Below are 25,613 nucleotides of genomic sequence, written 5' to 3' on the forward strand. Positions count from 1 at the left end.
ATTAATGCACCAGTATGTCATAAACAGTGTTGGGCACGTTACTTTAAAAAAGTAATTAGTTATAGTTACTCGTTACTTCTCCAAAAAGTAACTGAGTTAGTAATTGAGTTACTCCACTATGAAAGTAACTAGTTACCAGTGAAAGTAAGTATTACGTTACTTTTTTCTTTTAAGTTTAAAAACAAAGAATTTGTACCCCCCAGAGCGGGTTTCATAAGCCAGGTGCACAGAATGGAACAGCAAAAACATCGGCAGCATGTTTTCAACAACATAACGGCCTATCAGATCATTAAGTTCCGTCTGTGTCACAAGTTTCTGTGGAGCTGGGGCAGAAAAATCCAGCTTTGACTGCTTGGACGGAGTGGCTCCGTGTCCTTTGTTGGTGGAGCTCACGGTAACAGCACCTGGCCTGCCATCATTAGCGGGGTCAACGCTGTTTTTAGCCACTAGCGTAGTAGAAGCGTGTGCAGTCGAGAGGTGCTTCATTAAATTTGAGTTGCTTGTATTGGACGTTGACAAACTCGTTACTCTGGGACGACATAATGTACACTCAACATGTACATTTTTGCCTTTTACCTCGATGAGGTTGAAGTAGTGTCTGTATTTTCATCTTGAAAACGCCGTCTTTCCTCTCAACTCCGGACTGGTCATCTCATCATAGTTTGTGTGTGTATGTGTGCTGCTATGTGCTGCTGGGTTTGTGTGTAAAGCAGCACCTGCCCACCTGATGTCTCTGGTTGGCTGAACATGAAATCTTACTCTATCTTAGCCAATCATCATTACGAAGGCAGTTATCACGCCCCGCCCTTCCCACCATCAACAAAGGAGGAAAAAAAAGATGAGTCAGATGACGGCTTCAATAAAGTACCACATAAACGGCATGTTGGTAACAGTAACGGCATTGTAATGGTATAGAAAGTATTCAGTTGGATTACCCGTTACTGAAAAAAGTAACGCCGTTAGTAACGCCGTTTATTTTAACGCCGTTATTCCCATCACTGGTCATAAACCTGGATATCTTTGCACTAAAACATCTGAAATCTGGATATTTGTTGCACTAGAATGCCAACAACCTGGATATTAATGAAACAAAAATCATCTGAACATTAAGACACCAAAACATCCAAAACCTGGATATTAATGTGCAAAAATATCAATAACCTGGATATTATTGCACTAAAAGACCAAAACTTGGATATTAAAATGAGAAAATGTCTAAAACCTCAACATGAACACATCAAGATGATAAAACCAGGATACTAAAACATCTTGGACCAACCAGGGGGGTTTCTGTTCAATAAATGCACCTAAATGGTAAAAACCTGAAAAGTCAGAGAGCAAAGAGTCAAAGTTTCAACAAACTGATGATCTGAATAAAAACAGGAAGTTAGTGCTCTGTGTTCATGTCTCACATTTACTGACGAGTTTCCTCCTCAAACAGGAAGAAAAAGAAGAAGAAACATTTCCTCTAGTTCTACCAGACACCAGTCAAACATGGAACTACATGCTAACAGATGTTTCCAGATGTCCCCATAAACCTCACAGTCCTCAGACGGTCAATGTAGATCAGTAAGTGGACCTTCAAAGGCAGTTAAACCAGCATTTACTGCACACGCTAGTACAAATACTTCACACGCTAATACAAATACTACACAAGTTAGTACAAATACTGCACACACTAATGCACATACTACACATGCTAGTACAAATACTAAACACGTTAATAATAAATACTGCCCCGTTAGTACAAATACTACACATGCTAGTACAAATACTACACATGCTAATATAAATACTGCACATGCTAATATAAATACTGCACATGCTAATATAAATACTGCACATGCTAATATAAAAACTGCACATCCTAGTACAAATACTACACATGCTAATATAAATACTGCACATGCTAATATAAATACTGCACATGCTAATATAAATACTACTTGTGCTAATATAAATACTGCACATGCTAATATAAATACTGCACATGCTAATATAAATACTGCACATGCTAGTACAAATACTACACATGCTAATATAAATACTGCACATGCTAATATAAATACTGCACATGCTAGTACAAATACTACACATGCTAATATAAATACTGCACATGCTAATATAAATACTACACATGCTAATATAAATACTGCACATGCTAATATAAATACTGCACATGCTAGTACAAATACTACACATGCTAATATAAATACTGCACATGCTAATATAAATACTGCACATGCTAATATAAATACTACTCGTGCTAATATAAATACTGCACATGCTAATATAAATACTGCACATGCTAATATAAATACTGCACATGCTAGTACAAATACTACACATGCTAATATAAATACTGCACATGCTAATATAAATACTGCACATGCTAATATAAATACTGCACATGCTAGTACAAATACTACACATGCTAATATAAATACTGCACATGCTAGTACAAATACTACACATGCTAATATAAATACTGCACATGCTAATATAAATACTACTCATGCTAATATAAATACTGCACATGCTAATATAAATACTGCACATGCTAGTACAAATACTGCACATGCTAATATAAATACTGCACATGCTAATATAAATACTGCACATGCTAATATAAATACTGCACATGCTAATATAAATACTACTCATGCTAATATAAATACTGCACATGCTAATATAAATACTGCACATGCTAGTACAAATACTGCACATGCTAATACAAATATTGCACATGCTAGTACAACTACTGCACACAATAATACAAGTACTACACATGCTAATACAAGTACTGCACACATTAATACAAGTACTGCACACGTTAATGCGAATTCTGCACATGCTATTACACATACTGCTCAGGACTGAGAACATGTTAACATGTGAGACACATTTGAGGCTGAACAGAAAATGATGGAGATGGAAGAGGAGGAGATAAAGGAGCAGAGATGGAGGAGGAGGTGAAGGAGGATTAAAAAGAGATGGACGGAGACAGCAGAGATGAGTTTGATGTGAATAATGAAGTTCTATTATCGCTGCTCTGCTGAATGACCGACTCAGAAACAACCTTTAGTTTGTCAGTCTGATGAATTAAAGCCAGATTCAACCTCCTGCAGAACAACCAAAGCCTCTTAGAAAATAAAGTCAGCATCACTGGAAGCTTCTCATAAAAAACAAATGACTCAGAAAGCATCTCCAGAACATGATAGTGGTGATGTCCAGGTTCACAACAACACTCCCCAGGTAGTCACTATTTACAAGTATCATTCATCCACAGGAAGCTTAACCACTATGAGCATCTTCATCTTTAGGCAGTTTGGATGCCTAAAACCTCTTCAGTCATCCCTCTGTGGGCAGTTTAACCACAGAAAGTAACAAAAGGTTTTCCTCTCCAGGCAGTTTCACTTCATTAATATATTAAATATTCCGTCTCTGGGCAGTTTTCTTTTTTTTTTTTTTTTTTTTTTAAACCACCGTTTATATCTAGAATCATCTGTCCCCAGGTAGTTTCACCACTACTTAAAACTTCATTCTTCCCTCCCCAGGCAGATTAACCACAGTCAGTAACAAGAGTCCTTCCTCCCCAGGTAGTTTCCCCTTCATTAACATATCGAGTCATCCCTCCTGGACAGTTTCGGTTCAACTTTCAGTCACTCCAGTTCATTTATGACTATCCACAGCTTCAGTCGTCCCTCCCCAGGCAGTTTTAATACAGTTCATAACGTGAGTCATCTCTTCCCTGGGCAGTTTAACCACCATTTATATCCATAATCATTTGTCCCCAGGTAGTTTCACCACTCTTTAAAAATCCAGTCTTCATTCCCTGGGCGGTCTAACAGCAAGTAACCAGAGTCCTTCCTCCCCAGGAAGTTTAACCCCCATTAACGTATCGAGTCATCCCTCCTCATGCAGTTAGTTAAACTTTCAGTCACTCCAGTTCATTTTTTACCATCCACAGCTTCAGTCTTCCCTCCCAGGCAGTTTCACCTTCATTTATGCCTTCAATGATCTGCCCCTGGATAGTTTCACCACCACTTTAAACTTCAGTCTTCCCTCCCCAGGAAGTTTCACCTTCATTCACACCTTCAGTCATGACATTAAACACCTGAACCTCCACTGGTCAGTTTAGACTGAAGAGGTCTTTTGGATGAAGCTGAACCATCTTCAGGAATCAGAAATACTGAGGATTAGTACGATAACTTCTTACTGAAGCTCTGAGGATCACCAGGACTGAAGATCTCCACATAAAAAGCAAACAGACCATAATATTACTGATCTAATAAATGTTTCCACCTTTAATTATCCAAATGCGGAAGAACAACCTAAAAACCAACACAAATGAACAGACTAAAACTGTGTCCAGGTCAGAAGAAGATCAGAGCAGAAACTGTTCCCACATTTGTAAATGTAGTTTCTGGTGAAATGTGTGATGAGGAAGTAAAAAGCAGCAGAAAGACTCTGAATCTGAGAGCAGAAAATTTATTATTCAGAGTCACGAATCAGAATCAGAAGTGGAGGAATAATCAGGATGACTGGACGTGAAAAACACAAGGAGCAGTTAATGTGAGACACAAACACCTTCTGAACTTAACTCTCATGTCCAGAAGATGTCCTGAGGCATAGAAGGACGTTAAAGATCTGACTTCTGTTCAGATGATTTTAATATTTAACGTTTACACCCTGGGATCGGCTTTTTGTGATTGTTTTGTGTCACATTGTGATCAATTTGCGTCACATTTAGGATGTTTTATGTCCTGCATTGCTTCAGGAATGATTAGTTTTTTCAGTGTTGGTGCTACACTGAGGTTCATGTGTTCATCAGGACCTTCACGTGTTCATCATCACATTCTAAGGAGCAGAAAATATTTCATTTGTAACTCCCGTTTTTACACGAGCAGTAGATCTACAGGGAATAAATGGAAGTCAATGGAGCGTCCTCTGAAGGCAGGATAGTCAGTGTGTGTGTGTGTGCTGTGCGTGCGCGTGCATGTGTGTGCATGTGTGTGTGTGTGTGTGTGTGTGTGTGTGTGTGTGTGTGTGTGACTTCCTTTCAGACCAACAACAAAAGATCTTTCAGATTTAAATCCAGTCCTCAGATGACAGAGAGTTTGGAGAGAAAAAAACGGCAAAGTGAAAAAGGCAGAGAGAAGAAGTCGATTGCTGTTGTCATGGTAACCGCACATGATGCTGATTATTATGGGCTGCTGTAAGATGTGGACTAAAAGAGCAGCTGCAGACATGACAGCTCTATCTATCTATCTATCTATCTATCTATCTATCTATCTATCTATCTATCTATCCAGTCAACAGTTTGGCCACACCTTCATTAGTAGAGTTTCTTCCTTCTTAATGGGGTTGGTCCATCAGAAGTCAGGTTGGTCCACAGCTGACAGTCCTATTGGACAACTGTTAGAATCCATATTATGGAAGAATCAATCAGCTGAGAGAACCGACAGTCCATCATTACTTTAAGAACTGAAGGTCGGTCAGTCCAGAAAACTACAAAAACTTCGAGTGAATCCTCAAGAACCCATCTAGGAACTAACCAGGAACCTCCCAGGTCTTTGAATGCATCTCCAAATGCAGTAGCAAAACCATCCAGTGCTACGACCAAACTGGCTCCCATGAGGACCATCCAGGAAAGGAAGACCTAAGACCTAAGATGGATGGATGGATGGATGGATGGATGGATCTAATGAAAGCTGAACAGAACCAGTAAAGATGGACTGAAGTGTTCTTCTGATGTGCATCTTGAGTGTGGAACCTCTGGTAGAACCTCAGAGGAACCTCTTACAGGTTCTAGTCTATAAGCTTTGCTGCAGTTGGAGAAACATCAAGCCGACAGTCATCAGAACTGACCAAGAACCGACCCAGAACCAGTCCAGCGCCAACAAAGAACCAGCCCACAACCAGCCCAGGACCTGCTGTCAGCTGTTTTTATAAACTCCTTACTAAGATACAGATTAGAGACAGCAGTAAATCAAAGTTCTGTCGGACGTTCTGTCATCAGTGACAAAGAAGAAACAGAAACAGAAGAAGACGAAGAAGAAGAACAAACAGAAGAAGACGAAGAAGAAACAGAAGAAGAAACAGAAAACAAAGAAGAAACAGAAGAAACAGACGAACAAACAGAAGAAGACGAAGAAGAAACAGAAGAAGACAAAGAAGAAGAAACAGAAGAAGAAACAGAGGAAGACGAAGAAGAAGAAACAGAAGAAGAAGACCTGGACAGCTTCCAGCTCCACTGAGCCACTGAGGCGCCTCGAAACTAGATCTACTGAGAAAAAGAAGACAACTGCAGCAGAACAGCATCATCTGGCAGAATGTGTGTGTGTGTGTGTGTGTGTGTGTGTGTGTGTGTGTGTGTGTGTGTGTGTGTGTGTGTGTGTGTGTGTGTGTGTCGCTGCCAGCAGCAGGCTGAACTAATCAGTTAGCGTGTTAGCGTGTTCGCTGCATGACCTTTTGACCTCCGATGCAATAAAACATGAAAACAGCTCAAACATGCAGAGACTCACACTGCTGCTGTCGCACAAAACAACACAGCCATCAGCTGTGTGAAGCCTACCAGATGTAACCATGGAGACGGAGACACAATAACACACACACGCAGAAACACACACTCCTCAATGCTTGGACTGGTGTGTGTGTGTGTGTGTGTGTGTGTGTGTGTATGTATGTGTGTGTGTGTGTGTGTGTGTGTGTGTGTGTGTGTGTGTGTGTGTGTGTGTGTTACCTGCAGCAGGTGTCACAGTGTTGGACTCAGCAGGGACCTGAAACAGACACACAACAGAGTCAGATCTGGTAACACAACAGTGAAGGAGCTGTTGGCGCCTCCAGAGGCCAGACGGATCATTACAGCAGATAAAACCATAAAACCATCAAGTGGATCTAACATCACAACATGAGGAAGAATGAACCATGAGCCGGAAAACAACCAGAACAGAAAAGTTCCTGTCAAGAATCATCAATCAGATAAAAATATAACTCAAATTCAACACAAAACGACACCAAGGAGCTCCACACAGGAAGTAGAGGACATCTCCATGGCTGAGAACTTTCTGGTGTGTCCATTTTTTAGTTTCTTCAACATTTAAATCTTTACTTCACAAAACTTCTGGTTCTGAGTTCAAAAGAGTCTGAAGAAGGTGAAGAATGTGTGAAACATTCCAGGAGGAAAGATCTGAGGAAGATGAAGATGTGATGAAGATTAGATGAAGATAAGATGAAATAAAGATGAGATGAAGATACGATGAAAATGTGATGAAGATGACATAAGATCAGATGAGATGAAATAAAGATGAGAATAAGATAAGATGAAGATGAGATGAAGATGATATAAAGATGAAGATGAGATAAGATGAAGATGGGATTAGATGAAGATGAGATGAAGATGAGATGAAGATATATAAAGATGAAGATGAGATGAAGATGAGATGAAGATGATATAAAGATGAAGATGAGATGAAGATATATAAAGATGAAGATGAGATGAAGATGAGATGAGATGAAGCTCTGGTGACAACAAGATAAAAACTACAGAAATAAGGCATAAAACAAGAAACAACCCGAAAGGACAATATGAGACCGATGGTTGGTCAGCTGGTACCATGGAAACGCTGCATCCACCTGGGACTGTGTGTGTGTGTGTGTGTGTGTGTGTGTGTGTGTGTGTGTGTGTGTGTGTGTGTGTGTGTGTGTGTGTGTGTGTGTGTGTGTGTGTGTTGTAATTACTCCAGTGAGTCTCTGGCAGCGCTGCAGGTCTTTGGGGAAACACAAAGCTGAGACACTGAAACACAATCTGACTGACACACACACACACAGTAACACAACACACACTCCACAGGTAGGGTAATGGTAACAGTAAATCAACATGGTGACAGGAAGTTGGCGAGTCTGACAGGAAATGGAGAATCTGTGTGGGAGCTTCTCTTCTTCTACTGCTGCAGAGTGTGTTACTCTGTGTGTGTGTGTGTGTGTGTGTGTGTGTGTGTGTGTGTGTGTGTGTGTGTGTGTGTGTGTGTGTGTTTCTTTCGTTGATCCTTTCAGAGGTAAATTCTGATGTTTATTAGCTAAATTTCTTTTTGTTTTATTCCAACCTGCTGTTTCCTAAAACTGATTTCAAATGAGTCCAGAATGAGTCCAAACTTTAGTCTGAAATCTCTCATAAAAGATCAAAATGGCTTCAAATGATCAAATCCAATCAGATTTATTTACAAAGCACTTTAAAACAACCAGAGTTGACCAAGGTGCTGTACACAAGAGTAAAAACACGATCAAAAGCTAAAAAGTATTTTAAAAATGCACAATAAAACAGAAACAATAAGGAGAGTAAACAGACTGGACTGCCCATCCCTGATACAGTATAGTGCACGTGTGCACGTGGGAACAACAAACCTCGGTGACGTGAAAAGCCAAAGAAAAGAAAATTAGTCCAAAAGTCTATAAGAATTTGTCTATAATCACTGAAGATCCATCTAAAACACTCCAAAGGTGTCAGAATGACACAGAATGATTTGAAACAGACATAAATGAATCAAATATGTCCACAATAAACTCAAAACTCTGCTGAGATGATTCCAGCATGTGTTTATAAAACCTGAGAACGTTGGATATGTGGTGTTCCTGCTGAAGAGGAAAACTGATCAACGTCCTGAACCCTGATGGACACCATTCAAACACCACATTCAGCTGCTGCTTCCAGAAGCGAACCGATGGACGAATGTTACCAGAACGTTTCCAGAACGTTACCAGGATGTTATCAGAACGTTACCAGGATGCTACCAGAACGTTACCAGAATGTTATCAGAATGTTACCAGGATGCTATCAGAATGTTACCAGAATGTTACCAGAACGTTACCAGAATGTTACCAGAACGTTACCAGGATGTTATCAGAACGTTACCAGCATGTTACCAGAACGTTACCAGAATGTTACCAGAACGTTACCAGGATGTTATCAGAACGTTACCAGGATGTTACCAGAACGTTATCAGAATGTTATCAGAACGTTACCAGCATGTTACCAGAACGTTATCAGGATGTTATCAGAACGTTACCAGGATGTTATCAGAATGTTACCAGAATGTTACCAGAACGTTACCAGCATGTTACCAGAACGTTACCAGCATGTTACCAGAACGTTACCAGGATGTTATTAGAACATTACCAGGATGTTATCAGAACGTTACCAGGATGTTACCAGAACGTTACCAGAATGTTACCAGAACGTTACCAGAATGTTACCAGAACGTTATCAGAATGTTATCAGAACGTTACCAGCATGTTACCAGAACGTTATCAGAATGTTATCAGAACGTTACCAGCATGTTACCAGAACGTTATCAGGATGTTATCAGAACGTTACCAGGATGTTATCAGAATGTTACCAGAATGTTACCAGAACGTTACCAGCATGTTACCAGAACGTTACCAGCATGTTACCAGAACGTTACCAGGATGTTATTAGAACATTACCAGGATGTTATCAGAACGTTACCAGGATGTTATCAGAACGTTACCAGAATGTTACCAGAACGTTACCAGGATGTTATTAGAACGTTACCAGGATGTTATCAAAACGTTATCAGAATGTTATCAGAACGTTACCAGGATGTTATCAGAATGTTACCAGGATGTTATCAGAACGTTACCAGGATGTTATTAGAACGTTACCAGGATGTTATTAGAACGTTACCAGGATGTTATCAGAACGTTATCAGAATGTTATCAGAATGTTACCAGGATGTTATCAGAACGTTACCAGGATGGTACCAGAACATTACCAGGATGCTATCAGAATGTTACCAGAACGTTATCAGAATGTTATCAGAACATTATCAGAACGTTATCAGAGCGTTATCGGTTCAGGAAACAAACTCTTCTGTCAAAACCTATATCTGAGGCAGGTTTTCTCTGATGTTTGAGCAGCTCCACTCTGACTTACTGTCCTCTACATTCCTCTCTCTTCTCTATGTTCCTCTCTGTTCTCTACATTCCTTTATGTTCCTCTACATTTCTCTACATTCTGTTGCTGTTTCTCTGCTGTTCAGTACAAACATCTGCAGGCGGTTCTCACCTGAGGGTCACCTGTCCTCCACCTACACCTGCCTACCTGCCGACCTGTGAGACCCAGGAGACGCCTGGAGGCTGAATCCTCCTACAGCAGGGGCTTCTGGGTAACAGAAGAAGTTCTGCTGAACTTCTAACTTTCATTTTTTCTCTGAGTTTAGCTTCAAACCGTTTGGGTTCAGATTCAACATTTCCACTCCGTTATCTGGGTTACCATAGTGACGGGTTCCTCTAATGTACGACCAGAAACACAGAAACCGGAGAGGAACCAAACATCTAGATACTCTGAACTGTACCCCCACCCCCCCACCCACACAGTAATCAGATTACTCTATGTAGTAACAGATTACAGCTCTGGTCTGCAGACTGATCCTGTCTTTATGAACAACACCATGTTTCTGGTTGGTTAGCATGTTATTAGCATGCAATTAATTGTTACTATCATGTTATTAGCATGTTTTTATCTTGTATTAGCACGTTAACACGTTTTCAGCATGTTATTAGCATGTTATTAATTGTTGCTAGCATGTTTTTAGCTTGTCATTAGCATGTTTTAGCACATTATGTCACTGACATGTTATTAATGTGCTACCAGGGTGTTTTAACATGTTTTCGTATTCTATTAGCATGTTATCAGCATGTTATTAGCACGTTTTAGTCATGTCATTAATGTGTTCTTAGTATGTTAATAACTTGTTGGCGTATTATTGGCATACTATTAGCATGTTATTAGCATTTATTAACATGTTTTAGCATATTGTTATCATGGTATTAGCATGTTAGCTGTGTCTGAGCTCTGAGGATTCAGCTGCAGCTTCACATTTTTTAGAATCCTGATGATTTCTTCATCCTGAGGCTTTATTTTTTCATGTCCCCATGTATGAAGACAATAAAGCCGTTCTATTCTATTCTATTCTATTCTATTCTATTCTATTCTCTGGGTGATGTCTGGAGAAACTTTACTTCAGCTAACAGACGTCACCATGCCGGCAGTGACTCAGAGACCAGTAGAGACAAGAGAAGCTTCTCTGACGTGTTGAAGAAACTCTGGATGACAGCTGGTTGTTCATGTTGGAACCTGTGAGGAACCTGTGAGAATCCAGCAGAACATGACGCCTGGACAGAACAGAGCTTCAGTTCTGCTGCAAGATACATCATTGATGGAAACATTCTCCAGCAGACCTGCAGATGCTCTCCAGCTGTCAGAGAGAACATCTGAGACTCTGGAACCAAACTGCTGCTCTATTTCCTCTGATTCTATGTTCTGTTGGGTTCCAGCTTCTTCAGAAAACAAAAACACGAAACAGCATCAACTGGAGACAGAAATGATCTCATTGGTTGGACTCAAGGAGTTCCTGAAGCCTCTGGATGATTCATTAATCATCAGATATGATCCCGCGGTAGGTCTACTCTAGAACTTTCTAAAGGGGATGTTCTCTTTTGGTGCTTCCAGTTCTTAAGTTTAGTCTCACTTAGAACTGAAGACTTCCAGGTCTTTGAATCCATAGAGGTGTGTCCAGAAGGACTACAAGATTGTAGAAAAATAGTTTAAATTCATCAAAATGCTTGAAAACTTAATATCTAAATTTGTCAAAACTTGACAAGAATGACAGAAACCTTTGCAAAATGATCCAAAACCTGTCCAAACAATCATTTAAGGATCATTTAAACCAGAGTTCTACCTTCATACTGGGAATATTTCCGGAGTTCCAGGTTTTTGGTAGGTCTACTCGAGAACTTTCTCCAGCTGTCGGTAGGTCTGCTCGAGAACTTTCTCCAGCTGTCGGTAGGTCTGCTCGAGAACTTTCTCCAGCTGTCGGTAGGTCTGCTCGAGAACTTTCTCCAGCTGTCGGTAGGTCTGCTCGAGAACTTTCTCCAGCTGTCGGTAGGTCTGCTCGAGAACTTTCTCCAGCTGTCCGTAGGTCTGCTCGAGAACTTTCTCCAGCTGTCCGTAGGTCTGCTCGAGAACTTTCTCCAGCTGTCCGTAGGTCTACTCGAGAACTTTCTCCAGCTGTCCGTAGGTCTACTCGAGAACTTTCTCCAGCTGTCCGTAGGTCTACTCGAGAACTTTCTCCAGCTGTCCGTAGGTCTACTCGAGAACTTTCTCCAGCTGTCCGTAGATCTACTCTAGAACTTTCTCCAGTTGTCCGTAGGTCTATTCGAGAACTTTCTCCAGTTGTCCGTAGGTCTACTCTAGAACTTTCTCCAGGGGACGTTCTCCTTTCCTGCCTCCAGTTTTTAAGTTTCGTCTCAAAACATTCCAGGTCTTTGAATCCATAGAGGTGGGTCCAGAAAAATGAGAAGATTGTAGAAAATAGTTGAAATTCATCAGGAGTATAAGTCTTCTAGAAACATTTTCAGTCATGTTTTAATTTTTTGAGTAATTTTGTAAAATATTTGGAGTCAGTTGGTTCACATTTCCAATGACTCTGGATAGAATCTTGTCTTCATAAAACTGTAAACCAGCTCAGTGTGCTCCTGGTCGCCCTCCATCCTATGAAGTCACCTCCTATTAGTTCCTGCTGAGCTGTAAACAAACCATCCAGAGCTGGGAGGCTGCAGAGCGACAGGTCGATGTGAGAGGATGAAAACGTCTATTTCCATCCCCCTCTGCTGGTCCCTCCGGCGGTCCATCCATCCTGCCCACTCACAGACAGAAATAGCCTGATGGAGGCAGAGCTCTGCTGGGAGATGACCACCGGACCGCTGCATCCAACACATGGAACTTTAATGTTCCTGCAGACCACTGACAGCAGCGTGATGGACGGCTCCACACTACAATATTCACATGTTCTCCATGATTTGCTCCAGGAGGAGAGTGGATTAGCTGCAGAATAATCAGCCTGATGGCAGCCACTGGAAAGGAAGGATTCCTCCGACTCAGCAGAGTCCAAGACTGGTTCCACTGGTTCCACTCAGACTCATCCAGTTTAATATTTATTAGATCTACAGCACCAGGAGGAGAGCTGGAAACATGTAGTACTAGAGGGTAAATGTAGTATTAGAGAGTAAATGTAGTATTACTAGGTAAGTGTAGTATTAGAGGGCAAATGTAATACTAGAGGGTAAATGTAGTATTAGAGGGTAAATGTAGTATTAGAGGGTAAATGTAGTAGTAGAGGGTAAATGTAGTATTAGAGGGTAAATGTAGTACAAGAGGGTAAATGTACCGCATTAGAATAAAACATCTGACCAGTTGTAAATGGTGAAATCTACAGAAGGTGAACATGAGGTCATGGATGAAGGTTCTGTAAAGGATTACACATGTAAATAACGTTCTGACACAGAACACTGAGAGAACAGTGACAACATCCTGCCATTGGTCAGATAGTGTTCTGTCATTTATCTCCCGCCAGTCTGTGGCTTCAGGTGGTTCCAGGTGTAACACTGAGGATCATCTGTCAGCCAATCAGCTTCCAGATCACAGCTGGAACACAACATTTGAATTTTGCAAATGATTTCCTCCAAGGTCTGAACTGACGTCATGGAAACTAAAGCCAGCAGAGAGCTGAGTTGGAGTTCTCGTTAACATGCAGTAGATAAGAGCAGAACCACTGTGGAACATCATCTAAACGTCAGATGATTGAACACTGTAATCAGATTACTTTTGCTCTGATGTCAGATTACAGTCTACCACTTCAGATTGACGATAATAAAGTTTAGCTCCACAGCAGGACCTAAAGTTTCATTACCGAGATTCTAATCGGTCGGTTCCATTTGGTTCTGGAAGCTCTGGTCTGATGATGTTCTTAGATGTTCTCCTGCTGGAATGTTCCTCTTCTTCATCTGGTCAGCCAGTATTCTGGTTCCTCCTCAGACCTTCATGCTGCATCTAGAAATGTCTTCAACACCTTCTGACCTCATGCAGCCCCAGATCATCACACTCTCACCTCCGTGCTTCACTGTCAGGACCATGCATCCACTGTGGTAGTCCTGGTCAGGTTCTGACTAAACATCTGGACTCCATCTGAGCCCGACTCATTGATCTTCATCTGACCAAAGAATGTTCTCCAGCATCCATCAGGCTTCTTCTCATGTTGTTCATCTAGAAGTTTAGTTCTGAGCAGCAACCAGGTTTAGTTCTGGTCCTCCGTCCATAGAGGTTGATGTTCTGAAGGTTCCTTCACACTGTCTGAGCTTCACACTAACTCTGGTTTCCATGGAGAACCCCTGAACCAAGTCTGAAGCAGCTGATGTCTGTTTTTACAGCTGATGGAGAAAGTAGTTCACTGTCTGTGGAGTCATTTTAGGAGCTCTGATTAGTGGAACTATGACTCCTTCTAGACCTCCTGATCAGTGGAACTATGACTCCTTCAAGACTTCCTGATCAGTGGAACTATGACTCCTTCAAGACCTCCTGATCAGTGGAACTATGACTCCTTCTGGACCTCCTGGTTCCTGCTGACTCTGTGCTTCTCTGGTTTTCAGTTGCTCACTGATCTTCCTGGATCTTTTTCCATCTTTGTCGAGTCTCTCAGTCAGATGTTTCTCTTCCTCTGTTCAGTTCTTCTCCATGTGGATCCATGATGCAGACATAGATAGTCCATAGACCTATGGACATAGCAGTCCATAGTTCCAGGACTGAGAAGGTTCTGCTGTTCTCAGCTCCTTTTAGAACCGTGTTCATCAGGTAGACTGACTGGAATCACAGCTGGATCACTTTGGAGTAGGGCTGCACCAAACGACGCGTCGACGAGTCATCTGAGCACGATACGTCATCAAAAGCGGAAGTGAGCGTCGTTTGGTGCAGCCCTACTTTGTAGTCTGGACTTTAAATATCGTCTTTATTTTCTATAACTCCAAACCGTTTCTAATCATCTGACCTTTCAGTGATACTACAGATATTATTCCTCACCGTGACATTCAGGTTCTAATTTTAACTTCAGTTTAAACACCAACATGTTGTAGAGTTCTCGTCGACACTCTATCAAACACTGTATTTTATTCTCTTACATCTGTTCCTGTTTAAACTGCTGCTGTAGTTTATTGACTCGTCTGAGTTTGTTTCTGCTGAATCAAACACTCGACAGACTGAATAAATCCACAACAACCAGAGATAATTCAGCTCTCTTAGGAGAGCAGGACAAAGACTGTTTCATTCTAATCCCATTAAATCAGACAGGACTGGATCAGTATCAGCACTGAGCAGAGCCAGCATCACTTCCATCCAGCAGTCATCATGCTGACAGCCCTGCAGCCACTGGGAGGAAACCAGTTCAGCTGTGGGAGCTCTGGTTGATGATGAAGCAGAGGATCCCTGAAGAGCTGCTGCTTCCTGACATCTTTACTCTGATCATTTGATTGGGCACAGAGAAGACATGAAGCAGCGACAAACATCCAGAGAAATGAACTGCATGTTGGATTAAATCATCAGGACAAACACGGAGCTTCAGCCCTCAAATCAGATCGTCTGATAAAGAGAACGGAACTAACTCTACACGCCGTTCTAGCATCTCACAAAAGCTAAAAGGTTTGCAACAGATTTGGAGAAATGTTTGCAAGAAAACTGTTGTGAAGTTTGTCAACAGGCGTCTTTAACCTGCAGGAACTCAATTTGGTGCCAACAAGGATGAACCGTCTGATCATCTAGAACCAACAGTCATCTGTCCATAGTTTCCAAACACTCATAGATGTTCTCCATCAACAACACAAAGTTCTAAAGATGTTCTAACGGAACTAACCTCCATAGTTCTGTTTCCTACGTCCACTCACTGCTGGTTCTGGTCTCTGAGTTAATGCTGAAGCTGTTGGTTCTGTAGTGGACCCAGAAACACTGAAAGTTCTGATACCTGAGTTCTGGTTGGAGGTCATGAACCTCCTCATAAGTCTTTGTCATGGTGCCTGCTGCTGCTAAAATCCCACAATGCTCTCTGCTTTAACAGGAAACACTGCAGCTAATCTACAACACTTGAACAGCATTCCAGGTTCCATAACTTTGGTTGAAATGTTCAGACCTTCTATTTGAAAAGGAAGTGAACCATCCCATGTTGGTCAATGAGCTCTAAAAGATCAGTGATGTTGAGGTGGTTCAACATCTGATTGGGATACATCATCTGAAGGGTTTAGACCAGTCAGACAACCTGAACTCTGACAAGAATTTATTTCTCATCTGACACAGGGTCAAGCTGGGATCGTCGAGGAGGAACATCGGAACTCTGCTGGTTAGAGGAAGTCTGGTTGGTTCCAGACAAGCAGCATTAAATGAATCCATCAGCGTTACTTCTCCCCTAAAACTGTCCCTGATAGAGGTTCTACAGAGAAGGTTCTTGTTGTTGGAAAACACAAATGTTCAGGACACGATAAAACAACCAGTGAGTTCCTGCAGCAGAAACCAGACCTCTGACAGTTTGTCATATTTACAGTGAAACCGCTGCTCTGTGGTTCCTCCTCTGGTTTCTGTCCAGCAGAAGAACATCAGAAGATCATCAGAAGGTTATTTGCTTCATGTCAACTTTCAGTTTCAGTCTGAACTCCGCAGCTGATTCTGGTTCAGATTCAGAAAACCTCGACTCCTCCACATCCAACCAGTGAGGGATTCTCAGCTCCAAACAAACTGAATGGACAGTCAGAAAATACCACAAATATGCACAAAACAACCAGAGAGACACAAAAATCAACCATTAGAGACACAAAACAACAAGAAAGACACAAAAATCAGCCATTAGAGACACAAAACAACGAGAAATACACAAAAACCAGCCATTAGAGACACAAAACAACGAGAAATACACAAAAACCAGCCATTACAGATACAAAGCAACGAGAAATACACAAAAACCAGCCATTACAGATACAAAGCAACAAGAAAGACACAAAAATCAACCATTAGAGACACAATACAATGAGAAAGACGCAAAAATCAACCATTAGAGACACAAAACAACGAGAAAGACACAAAAATCAACCATTAGAGACTCAAACAGAAACAGCTGATTAGAACCAGAGGAGCTGCTTTCATTCTGGGATCAGTTCTGAGGTCCTTGAACGCACCACTCTGTGATGTCTTCACATGTGGTGGGTTGACGTGTCGATTTGACTGGAGCATGAAGCTCTGTGTGCATGAAGAGGAGATGATGAAGAGGAGGAGGAGGTGATGAAGAGGAGGAGGAGAGGAAGAGGAGGTGATGAAGAGGAGGAGAGGAAGAGGAGGTGATGAAGAGGAGGAGAGGAAGAGGAGGTGATGAAGAGGAGGAGGAGAGGAAGAGGAGGTGATGAAGAGGAGGTGATGAAGAGGAGGAGAGGAAGAGGAGGTGATGAAGAGGAGGAGGAGATGAAGAGGAGGAGATGAGGAAGAGGATGAGATGAAGAGGAGGAGGAGAGGAAGAGGAGGAGGTGAAGATTTCTCCTTCAGTTTCTTTTCAATTTTCTGTTTCTGTTGTAAAAACCTGAGCAGCATCCTGATGGACGGATCACACACACACACACACACACACACACACACACACACACACACACACACACACACACACAGCAGTAATGACTTTCTGCTTCTCTCTCAATTCACTCTGAGCTGCAAATCCCCCTGAGACAGAGGTGTGTGTGTGTGTGTGTGTGTGTGTGTGTGTGCGTGTGCGTGTGCGTGTGCGTGTGTGTGTGTGTGTGTGTGTGTGTGTGTGCGTGTGCGTGTGCGTGTGCGTGTGCGTGTGTGTGTGTGTGTGTGTGTGTGTGTGTGTGCGTGTGCGTGTGCGTGTGCGTGTGTGTGTGTGTGTGTGTGTGTGTGTGCGTGTGCGTGTGCGTGTGCGTGTGCGTGTGTGTGTGTGTGTGTGTTAGCAGGTTTTGGAACAAACCCGTCCAATTAGCAGAGCTGCTGCTTCACTGTTGGATAATGAGACCTCACAGGAAGGTCTGCAGCCGGGTCAGAACCAGAACCAGAACCAGGACCAGGACCAGGACCACTGATGGATGAAGTCAAGATTCAAGACTTTTGTTTGTTACACACAGAATAATACACAGCACTAAGAGCAGTGATGCACTAAGCTCTTCATACTGTGTATTATTGTGTTTGTCATCAATAAAGGTCTTGAATCTTGAAAGTCTAGAAACCTGATGATGATCATTAAACTGTGATCTGGGTCATGATGGATACACGATCCACTGAATCTGGTGGTTCAGGTCATGAAGCCCCAACAACATGAAATCAATGCAAAATCTGTCCAAAAACATCCGGATGGATTCAAAGATTGTCCAGAAGGACTTCAATCTGAACCACAGCGATTCAACGACTGTCCAGGACGGTGGACGTTGGTCCAGAGTGATCTCAGAACATCTGAAGGACAGAAAAGGTCCAAAATAAACCAACAGTTTTTTCACAAAATGACTCAAGTTCAAAAAACAAAAGAATCAAAGTTCTTCAAAAATTGCAAAGAAACTCAAAAGAGACTGGAAGAACCTCCATGATGAAGGATGCAGATGTTGGAGCTGCAGCTCTGAGGAACATCTGGAGACAAACTGAACCTCCAACATCAGTGAAGCAACAGCTGAAGGTCCAGAAGATTCCTGGTCTGAAGACTGAGAATACTTCCTGGAAAAATCTGGTTTCTGGCAAAGTTACTAATTCTGCTGGTTCTCCTGGACAGAGACCTTCTTCTGGTTCTCCTGGACAGAGATCTTCTTCAGATCAGATATCAGTGATGTACAGATGGAATAAATAACCAGCTGTTCTGGTTTTGATGGACCTTCTGGGTTCTCTCTAATAAAATGGTCTATCTGGAGCCTCCAGGTTCTAGGTCTGGTCTTCATCCATCAGCTGCAGGAGAACATCTCACACAGTTTTTGATAATCGACCTTCATGAGGCTGAATCTGGCATTGGTGGGTGTTTCTTCAGCACCGTAAACGTTCACACTTAGAACCACAACAAACCAGAACAAACAGAACAAACCAGAACTAACTAGATCAAACCGGAACAAACCAGAACAAACCAGAACCATCGGTTCCTCAGTTACACAAAATAAACCTGAAAATGTTGAAGCTTCACAGGAATAAGATTCACCTCCGATCTGCTGCTCTATGAGAGAGGATTATAGTGAAAATATACAGAGTACATACAGTAAATATATATATAGTACATATACACAGTAAATATCTGTATTAAATCCATCCAGAGTCTTTTTCTCATCTCGGTGGTTTGTAAAAGAACGGAGCTTCATTAGAACCTAAACGTTCTCCGAGCCTCTCTGAAGGTCGAACTCTCAGTCGATTACCGATCTCATCAATCTGCTGCAGAGGGGGGAGGGATCCTGGAACAGCCTGAGGACGATGACCAATCAGAGAGCAGATAAATAAACCAGCAGCACGGTGACCTTCTGTCCAATGAAACGCTGAGAAAAAGACGAGGACAGAACAGCAGCAGAGAGAACCACTGCAGGGTTCTGTAGAGTCCACCGGGTCTGGTTCTGGTTCTGGGTCTGTTCTACGGCATCACTTGGACATGAGTGTGAAATGCAGCTGCAGTGTTTCTGACAGCATCAGTTCAGATGAAAGTCCTGTTCCAGTGTGCTACATCCCATAATAATGCCATAAAAAAACACCAGTGGGTTCTACTACTGGATGGATCTGTTCCTGATGTTCCTGATTAATGTTCCAGCGGTTGCTGAACCTACTTTAGTACTTCTGGTTAAAACGTCATCAGGATGGTTTCAGTCATTTTAGTTTGGAATCATTTCAGACAAATTCAGTCTTTTTAGTCTTTTCAGTCCCTCTGGAGAACATTCAGATAGTGTAAATAAATACTGAGTCATTGTGGATCATTCTGGAACCGTTATTGACGATGTTCTAGTGACTGTGGACATGTTAGTCTGAGTCCAGGATGGTCTGAATCACGTAGTATGGTTTTTAGTCTCTCAGTCTTCTGTTGTTGGCTCCTTTAGATAAAAGTCATTTTGGAAAGTTTTTTTCATTTTCAAAGGCTTTGAGGAATTCAGGAGAAGTTGTAGGTGTTGTGGAGAACCAGAGAAATCTTACTGATCAGAACCAGATCCAGTGTTCTACCCTACTCTAGAAAGTTCTAGAGGACGTTCTCCTCTATGGACTTCAAGGACCTGGAAGTCTGGAGATATTCTCAGTATGAAAGTAGAACTGTGATCATTGATGAAGTTACTGCAGATGAAGAACCAGGAGATTCTTGGTGGTAATTTTGCTTCGTTTGGTAGAGACTTTATGTCTTTTTGGTGGATATTCACTTGTTGTCATGCTTTGAGGTCTTCTTGTGGTACTTTTGGCCCTTTCTATTGTGATTTTGTCTCTTTTTGTTGTGTTAATTTTGCATGTTTGTAGTAATTGTACATCTTTTCCTGAAGATTTTGTGTCTCTGATATATTCATGTGCTTTGAGGTCTTTTTGTGGTAGTTTTGGACTTTTTGTGGTGATATCGCATCTTTCAGTGGAAATTTTGCATCTCTTTGTGGTATATATATCTCTTTATGTGGTAATTTTGGCCCCTTTTCTCAGTTTTGTTAGCCTAGCCACGCTACACCCATGTTTCTGACGGCACAAGGGTCTAGGGAAGCTCGACAGGGAGGGAGGCGGGCTAAAAGGTTGTCTATCAAATCCCTCTGCAGCAATTGGGTAGGTATACAACCAATCAGTGCAACGAATAGGCTGGCGTAGTTCCTAGAGCACCGGCAGATTGTGGCTAAGTCCCATTAGCTTCCCAACCAGCGGAGCCAACTGGTATATTAAGGATTTGCCATATCCCGTCGGCATAAGTCCAAATACGTCTTTCTTCTCAATGAAACACTTCAGTGCCGTCCTTTGTTTATCTTTCAAGTTGAATTTTAGCTTCAAATCTTTAAGGGCTGTGGCCAAAGCCAAGTCCAAAGATAACTGTTTATTGTGCGCCGGTTGTTTCTGTCAGAATCGTCACGCCTCTGTCGTCACTTAGTTACGCCCGCCTTCTGACTCTACACTTCATGGTGATTGGTCCGGCCAGTTTTAGGAGAATCCAGCCTCGAGCCTTATGGAGGGTAACTAGACCCACCCTGGCAGAGAATTAAATTTGTTGCCGTGGGTTGTCTAGCGCGGCTAGGCTACAGTTTTGTCTCTTTTTGGGATAATCTGGTGTCAGTTTTACCAGAACTCAGATGTTTCTCCTCCTAAATGTCATGGTTCTATCTGCAGGACTGATGAAGTTCTGAAAAAGTTATAAATCTGGACCCACCTCTATGGACTTCAAGAACCTGGAATGTTCTAAGACTAAATTTAAAGACTGGAAGCAGGAAAGGAGAACATCCCTGTAGAAAGTTCTCGAGTAGACCTACCGACGACTGGAAAAAGCTCTAGAGTAGACCTACCGACAGCGGGAGAAAGTTCTAGAGTCGACCTACCGACAACTGGAGAAAGCTCTACAATAGACCTATCGACAACTGGAGAAAGCTCTCGAGTAGACCTACCAACAACTGCAGAAAGTTCTAGAGTAGACCTACCGACAACTGGAGAATGTTCTAGAGTAGACTTACTGACAACTGGAAAAAGTTCTAGAGTGACCTACCGACAACGGGAGAAAGTTCTAGAGTAGACCTACCGACAACTGTAGGAAGCTCCAGAGTAGATCTACCAACAACTGTAGAAAATTCTAGAGTAGACCTACCGACAACTGGAGAAAGTTCTAGAGTAGACCTACCGACAACTGGAGAAAGTTCTAGAGTAGACCTACCGACAACTGGAGAAAGTTCTAGAGTGGACCTACTGACAACTGTAGGAAGCTCCAGAGTAGATCTACCAACAACTGTAGAAAATTCTAGAGTAGACCTACCGACAACTGGAGAAAGTTCTAGAGTAGACCTACCGACAACTGGAGAAAGTTCTAGAGTAGACCTACCGACAACTGGAGAATGTTCTAGAGTAGACTTACTGACAACTGGAAAAAGTTCTGGAGTGACCTACCGACAACGGGAGAAAGTTCTAGAGTAGACCTACCGACAACTGTAGGAAGCTCCAGAGTAGATCTACCAACAACTGTAGGAAGCTCCAGAGTAGACCTACCGACAACTGGAGAAAGTTCTAGAGTAGACCTACCGACAACTGGAGAAAGTTCTAGAGTGGACCTACTGACAACTGTCCAGTTGACGGTAGGTCTCCTCTAGAATTTTCTCCAGAGGATGTTCTCTCTATGGACTTCAAGGACCTGGAATTCTGTAGATGTTCTCAGTAAGAAGGTAGAACTCTGATCATTGATAAAGTTCCAGGAGGTTAAACGTTTCACATTAATCAGATGTAAATGTCTGATTGGTCTCGACTGTAAACACATTTTTCATTTATCTAATGTGTCATTTGATAAAACTCGAGGACCAGATGGAGGTTCAGGAGTGACACACACTGTGTTGTTGTTGTGTTGTTGTTGTTGTTGTTATTGTGTTGTTGTGTTGTTGTGTTGTTGTTGTGTTGTTGTGTTGTTGTTGTGTTATTGCTGTTGTTGTGTTGTTGTTGTTGTTGTGTTGTTGTTGTTGTTGTTGTGTTGTTGTGTTGTTGTTGTTGTTGTGTTATTGCTGTTGTTGTGTTGTTGTTATTGTGTTATTGCTGTTGTTGTGTTGTTGTTGTTGTTGTTGTGTTGTTGTGTTGTTGTTGTTGTGTTGTTGTTGTTGTTGTGTTATTGCTGTTGTTGTGTTGTTGTTATTGTGTTATTACTGTTGTTGTGTTGTTGTTATTGTGTTGTTGTGTTGTGTTGTTGTTGTGTTGTTGTGGTGTTGTTGTTGTGTTGTTGTAATTGTGTTATGCTGTTGTTGTGTTGTTGTTGTGTTGTGTTGTTGTGTTGTTGTTGTTGTGTTGTTGTTGTGTTGTTGTGTTGTTGTCTTGTTTTTGTCTTGTTGTGTTGTTGTTGTGTTGTTGTTGTGTTATTGCTGTTGTTGTGTTGTTGTTATTGTTGTGTTGTTGTTGTGTTATTGCTGTTGTTGTGTTGTTGTGTTGTTGTTGTGTTGTGTTGTTGTGTTGTTGTGTTGTTGTTGTGTTATTGCTGTGGTTGTGTTGTTGTTGTGTTGTTGTGTTGTTGTTGTGTTGTTGTGTTGTTGTTGTGTTGTAGGGTTTCCAGTCTACAGACTGACCTCTGCTCCACATCCATCAAACTGCTGCTGTTTTAGTGTCTGATGGAATATTTCAGAATCAATGATCCGTTTGCTTTCACAGCGCTCGACTTAGACGGTCGCCAGGTCGCCGCAAGCGCCGGGAATCATGGGAGGTTGATGACATCATATAAAGTGGCGGCCCCCATGAAGAAAACATGATAGGCGGTTCAGCTCGATCGAACGCTCAATTTCGACGGTCGCCAGGTCGCCATTTGCGACGAAAAACGTCGCAAATGGCGACCTGGTGACCGTCGAAATCGAGCGCTGCTTTCATACAGATTTTCAAACATTTCAGTTTTTCAACATTAAAGTTTCATCTTTGAACAAAGTTTTATCTTTTTTTAGTTAAAAATCTGTTTGTGTGACTATTTGATGAACTTTAGTTTTTATTTGTTTTTTTATTGTGAAAATCTTTCATTTATTTATTATGGAGCTCAACAAACAGCACAGAGTTTGTGTGTGTGTGTGTGTGTGTGTGTGTGTGTGTGTGTGTGTGTGTGTGTGTGTGTGTGTGTGTGTGTGTGTGTGTGTGTGTGTGTGTGTGTGTACTTGTTTCTGCTATACCAGTGGGGACTTTGACCTGACTATTTGCTATAAAGGTGGGGACTTGTCTTACAGTGGGGACCTAAAATGAGGTCCCCACAGGTGGCAACACCGTTTTCTTGGCCATGTTGTTGTTAATAAAAAATGTAAAAGTGCAAAAACGTTTGTTTAGGGTTACGCATTGATTTGGTGATGGTTAGGGTTAGGGTTAGGGTTAGGAGTTAGATATGAATGGGAGTCAATGGTAAGTCCCCACCGGTATAGAAAAACAAACATGTGTGTGTGTGTGTGTGTGTGTGTAGCTACTGTTGTGTTGAAACTGTTAGATTCTGTTTCCATGGAAACAGAAAGAAACTTCAATAAAATTATAAAAAGTTGTTCAGAATGTTGATTGGTCAAACTTCAAGAGGACGACAACGACAACAACGACAACAACAACAACAACAACAACAACCAGCAGCAGCTCCTTCCTGTCCTCCTTCAGTCTCTCTAAGAAGAATTCTTGGTCTCCAGCTGGAACCCAGATTCTGTGAACATTGTGCTACTAAACGTTCTGCTGAATATCTCACCAACAGCCTCAACATGTTCTCCAGAACGGTTCCTGTGGTCAGAACAACCACACAGCTTCACCCGGTTCTAAAAGCTCCTGCAGTGGAGAACAGCTGACTGAGAGCCCGGTTCCTCCCAGACAGAAGAACCGAAACGTTCAGCAGGACTGTTCTGGTGTGGAGACTGGAACCTTACAGTGTTCTAATGGAGTTCTAATGGAGTTCTGCTGCTCAGCACCAAGAACCAGCTGAAGATCAAAGCATCCAGGTGAAGCTGTGGACTCTTCTCTGCTGGTTTTAACCACAGAACCTGGAAGAAATCCACCATGTTCTGTAAAATATCTGAGTTAATAACACGGTTCCACGTCGTTCTATCAGAACAAAGACTAAATAAACTATTAGCAGGTCGATTACTGACAGAACCGACCAATAAACATCCAGAACTGAAAACCCAGAAGGTTCTAAATGTTCAGAAAGTCCAACATATATGAAGTTAGTGTGGTTGAACTTTATTTTTATTATTGTTGTTATTATTATTTTAATAGATCTCATTAGAACCTGATTCCTGAAGGTCAGAGTTCTTCTTTACATATTATTAAACTGACAGCAGAACGGTTCTTGTCTTCTGTCTTCAGTCTGACTGTGAGGTTTGAAAACAGGAAGTGGTTTTATGTTGGGGAACAGATGCATTATGGGATGCTGTTAGCAGGTGATTCAGACGGTTCTACGATCAGAGAGGTTCTACCTGCAGGAGCTTAACTTCATTCATGTGGTTCCCTGACGTTCTCCCTCACAAAGGAAGAACTTCAGCTGGAAAGGCGGAACATTTTGATTCCACGTCTCAGTTACACCAGAGACCATTCTGTGGTTCTTTGGGTTCTCTAAAGCACCAGCTGTGGGGTCTAGAGCAGCAGCTCGATGGTTCTTTGAGGCATCTTTGGGGGTTCTTTATAGAACTGTGTGCAGACAGGGCTCTACGTTTTGGAGAACATTTAAGAAGCATTTTATGATTAAGTTTTTTTTTTTTTAAAAGAACTTGTTTTAGGAAATGTTTCTGAAAGAACCTATTTCTGCAAATGTTCTATTTAAGGAACCATTTTTATAGTTCTTTGAGGTTCCTCTGAGGGTTACTTAAAGAACTGTTGAAATAAGTGGTTCTTTAAGTCATTTTTACTGAAGTTCCTCAGAGGGGCATTAATGTGTCTAAAGGAGGTCATGGTTCTGTGAGAGAACCCTGTTTTTGTTTGTTTGTTTGTTTTTAAAGAATGATTCTAAAAAAACAAAAACAAAAACTAATTTTTGCTAACGTTCTATAAAGTTCCACTTACGCTGCTTAAAGGAATCAACTTTTCCATTTAAGGAACCAATTTATGATTGTACACAAAA

At 41.7% G+C, this 25,613-nt stretch overlaps 1 long non-coding RNA gene across 1 annotated transcript in view; it reads right to left on the reverse strand.

Annotated features, from left to right (window-relative positions):
- Window positions 1-25,613, reverse strand: part of LOC110964428 (uncharacterized) — a 47,320-nt gene that overhangs the window by 20,515 nt on the left and 1,192 nt on the right. Inside the window, exon 2 of the long non-coding RNA XR_007942739.1 lies at window positions 6,746-6,782. This is a non-coding gene — a long non-coding RNA (uncharacterized LOC110964428). The remainder of the gene's footprint in view (window positions 1-6,745; window positions 6,783-25,613) is intronic.

This window comes from Acanthochromis polyacanthus, chromosome 6 (assembly GCF_021347895.1).
Source record: "Acanthochromis polyacanthus isolate Apoly-LR-REF ecotype Palm Island chromosome 6, KAUST_Apoly_ChrSc, whole genome shotgun sequence".
Lineage (NCBI taxonomy): Eukaryota > Metazoa > Chordata > Actinopteri > Pomacentridae > Acanthochromis > Acanthochromis polyacanthus.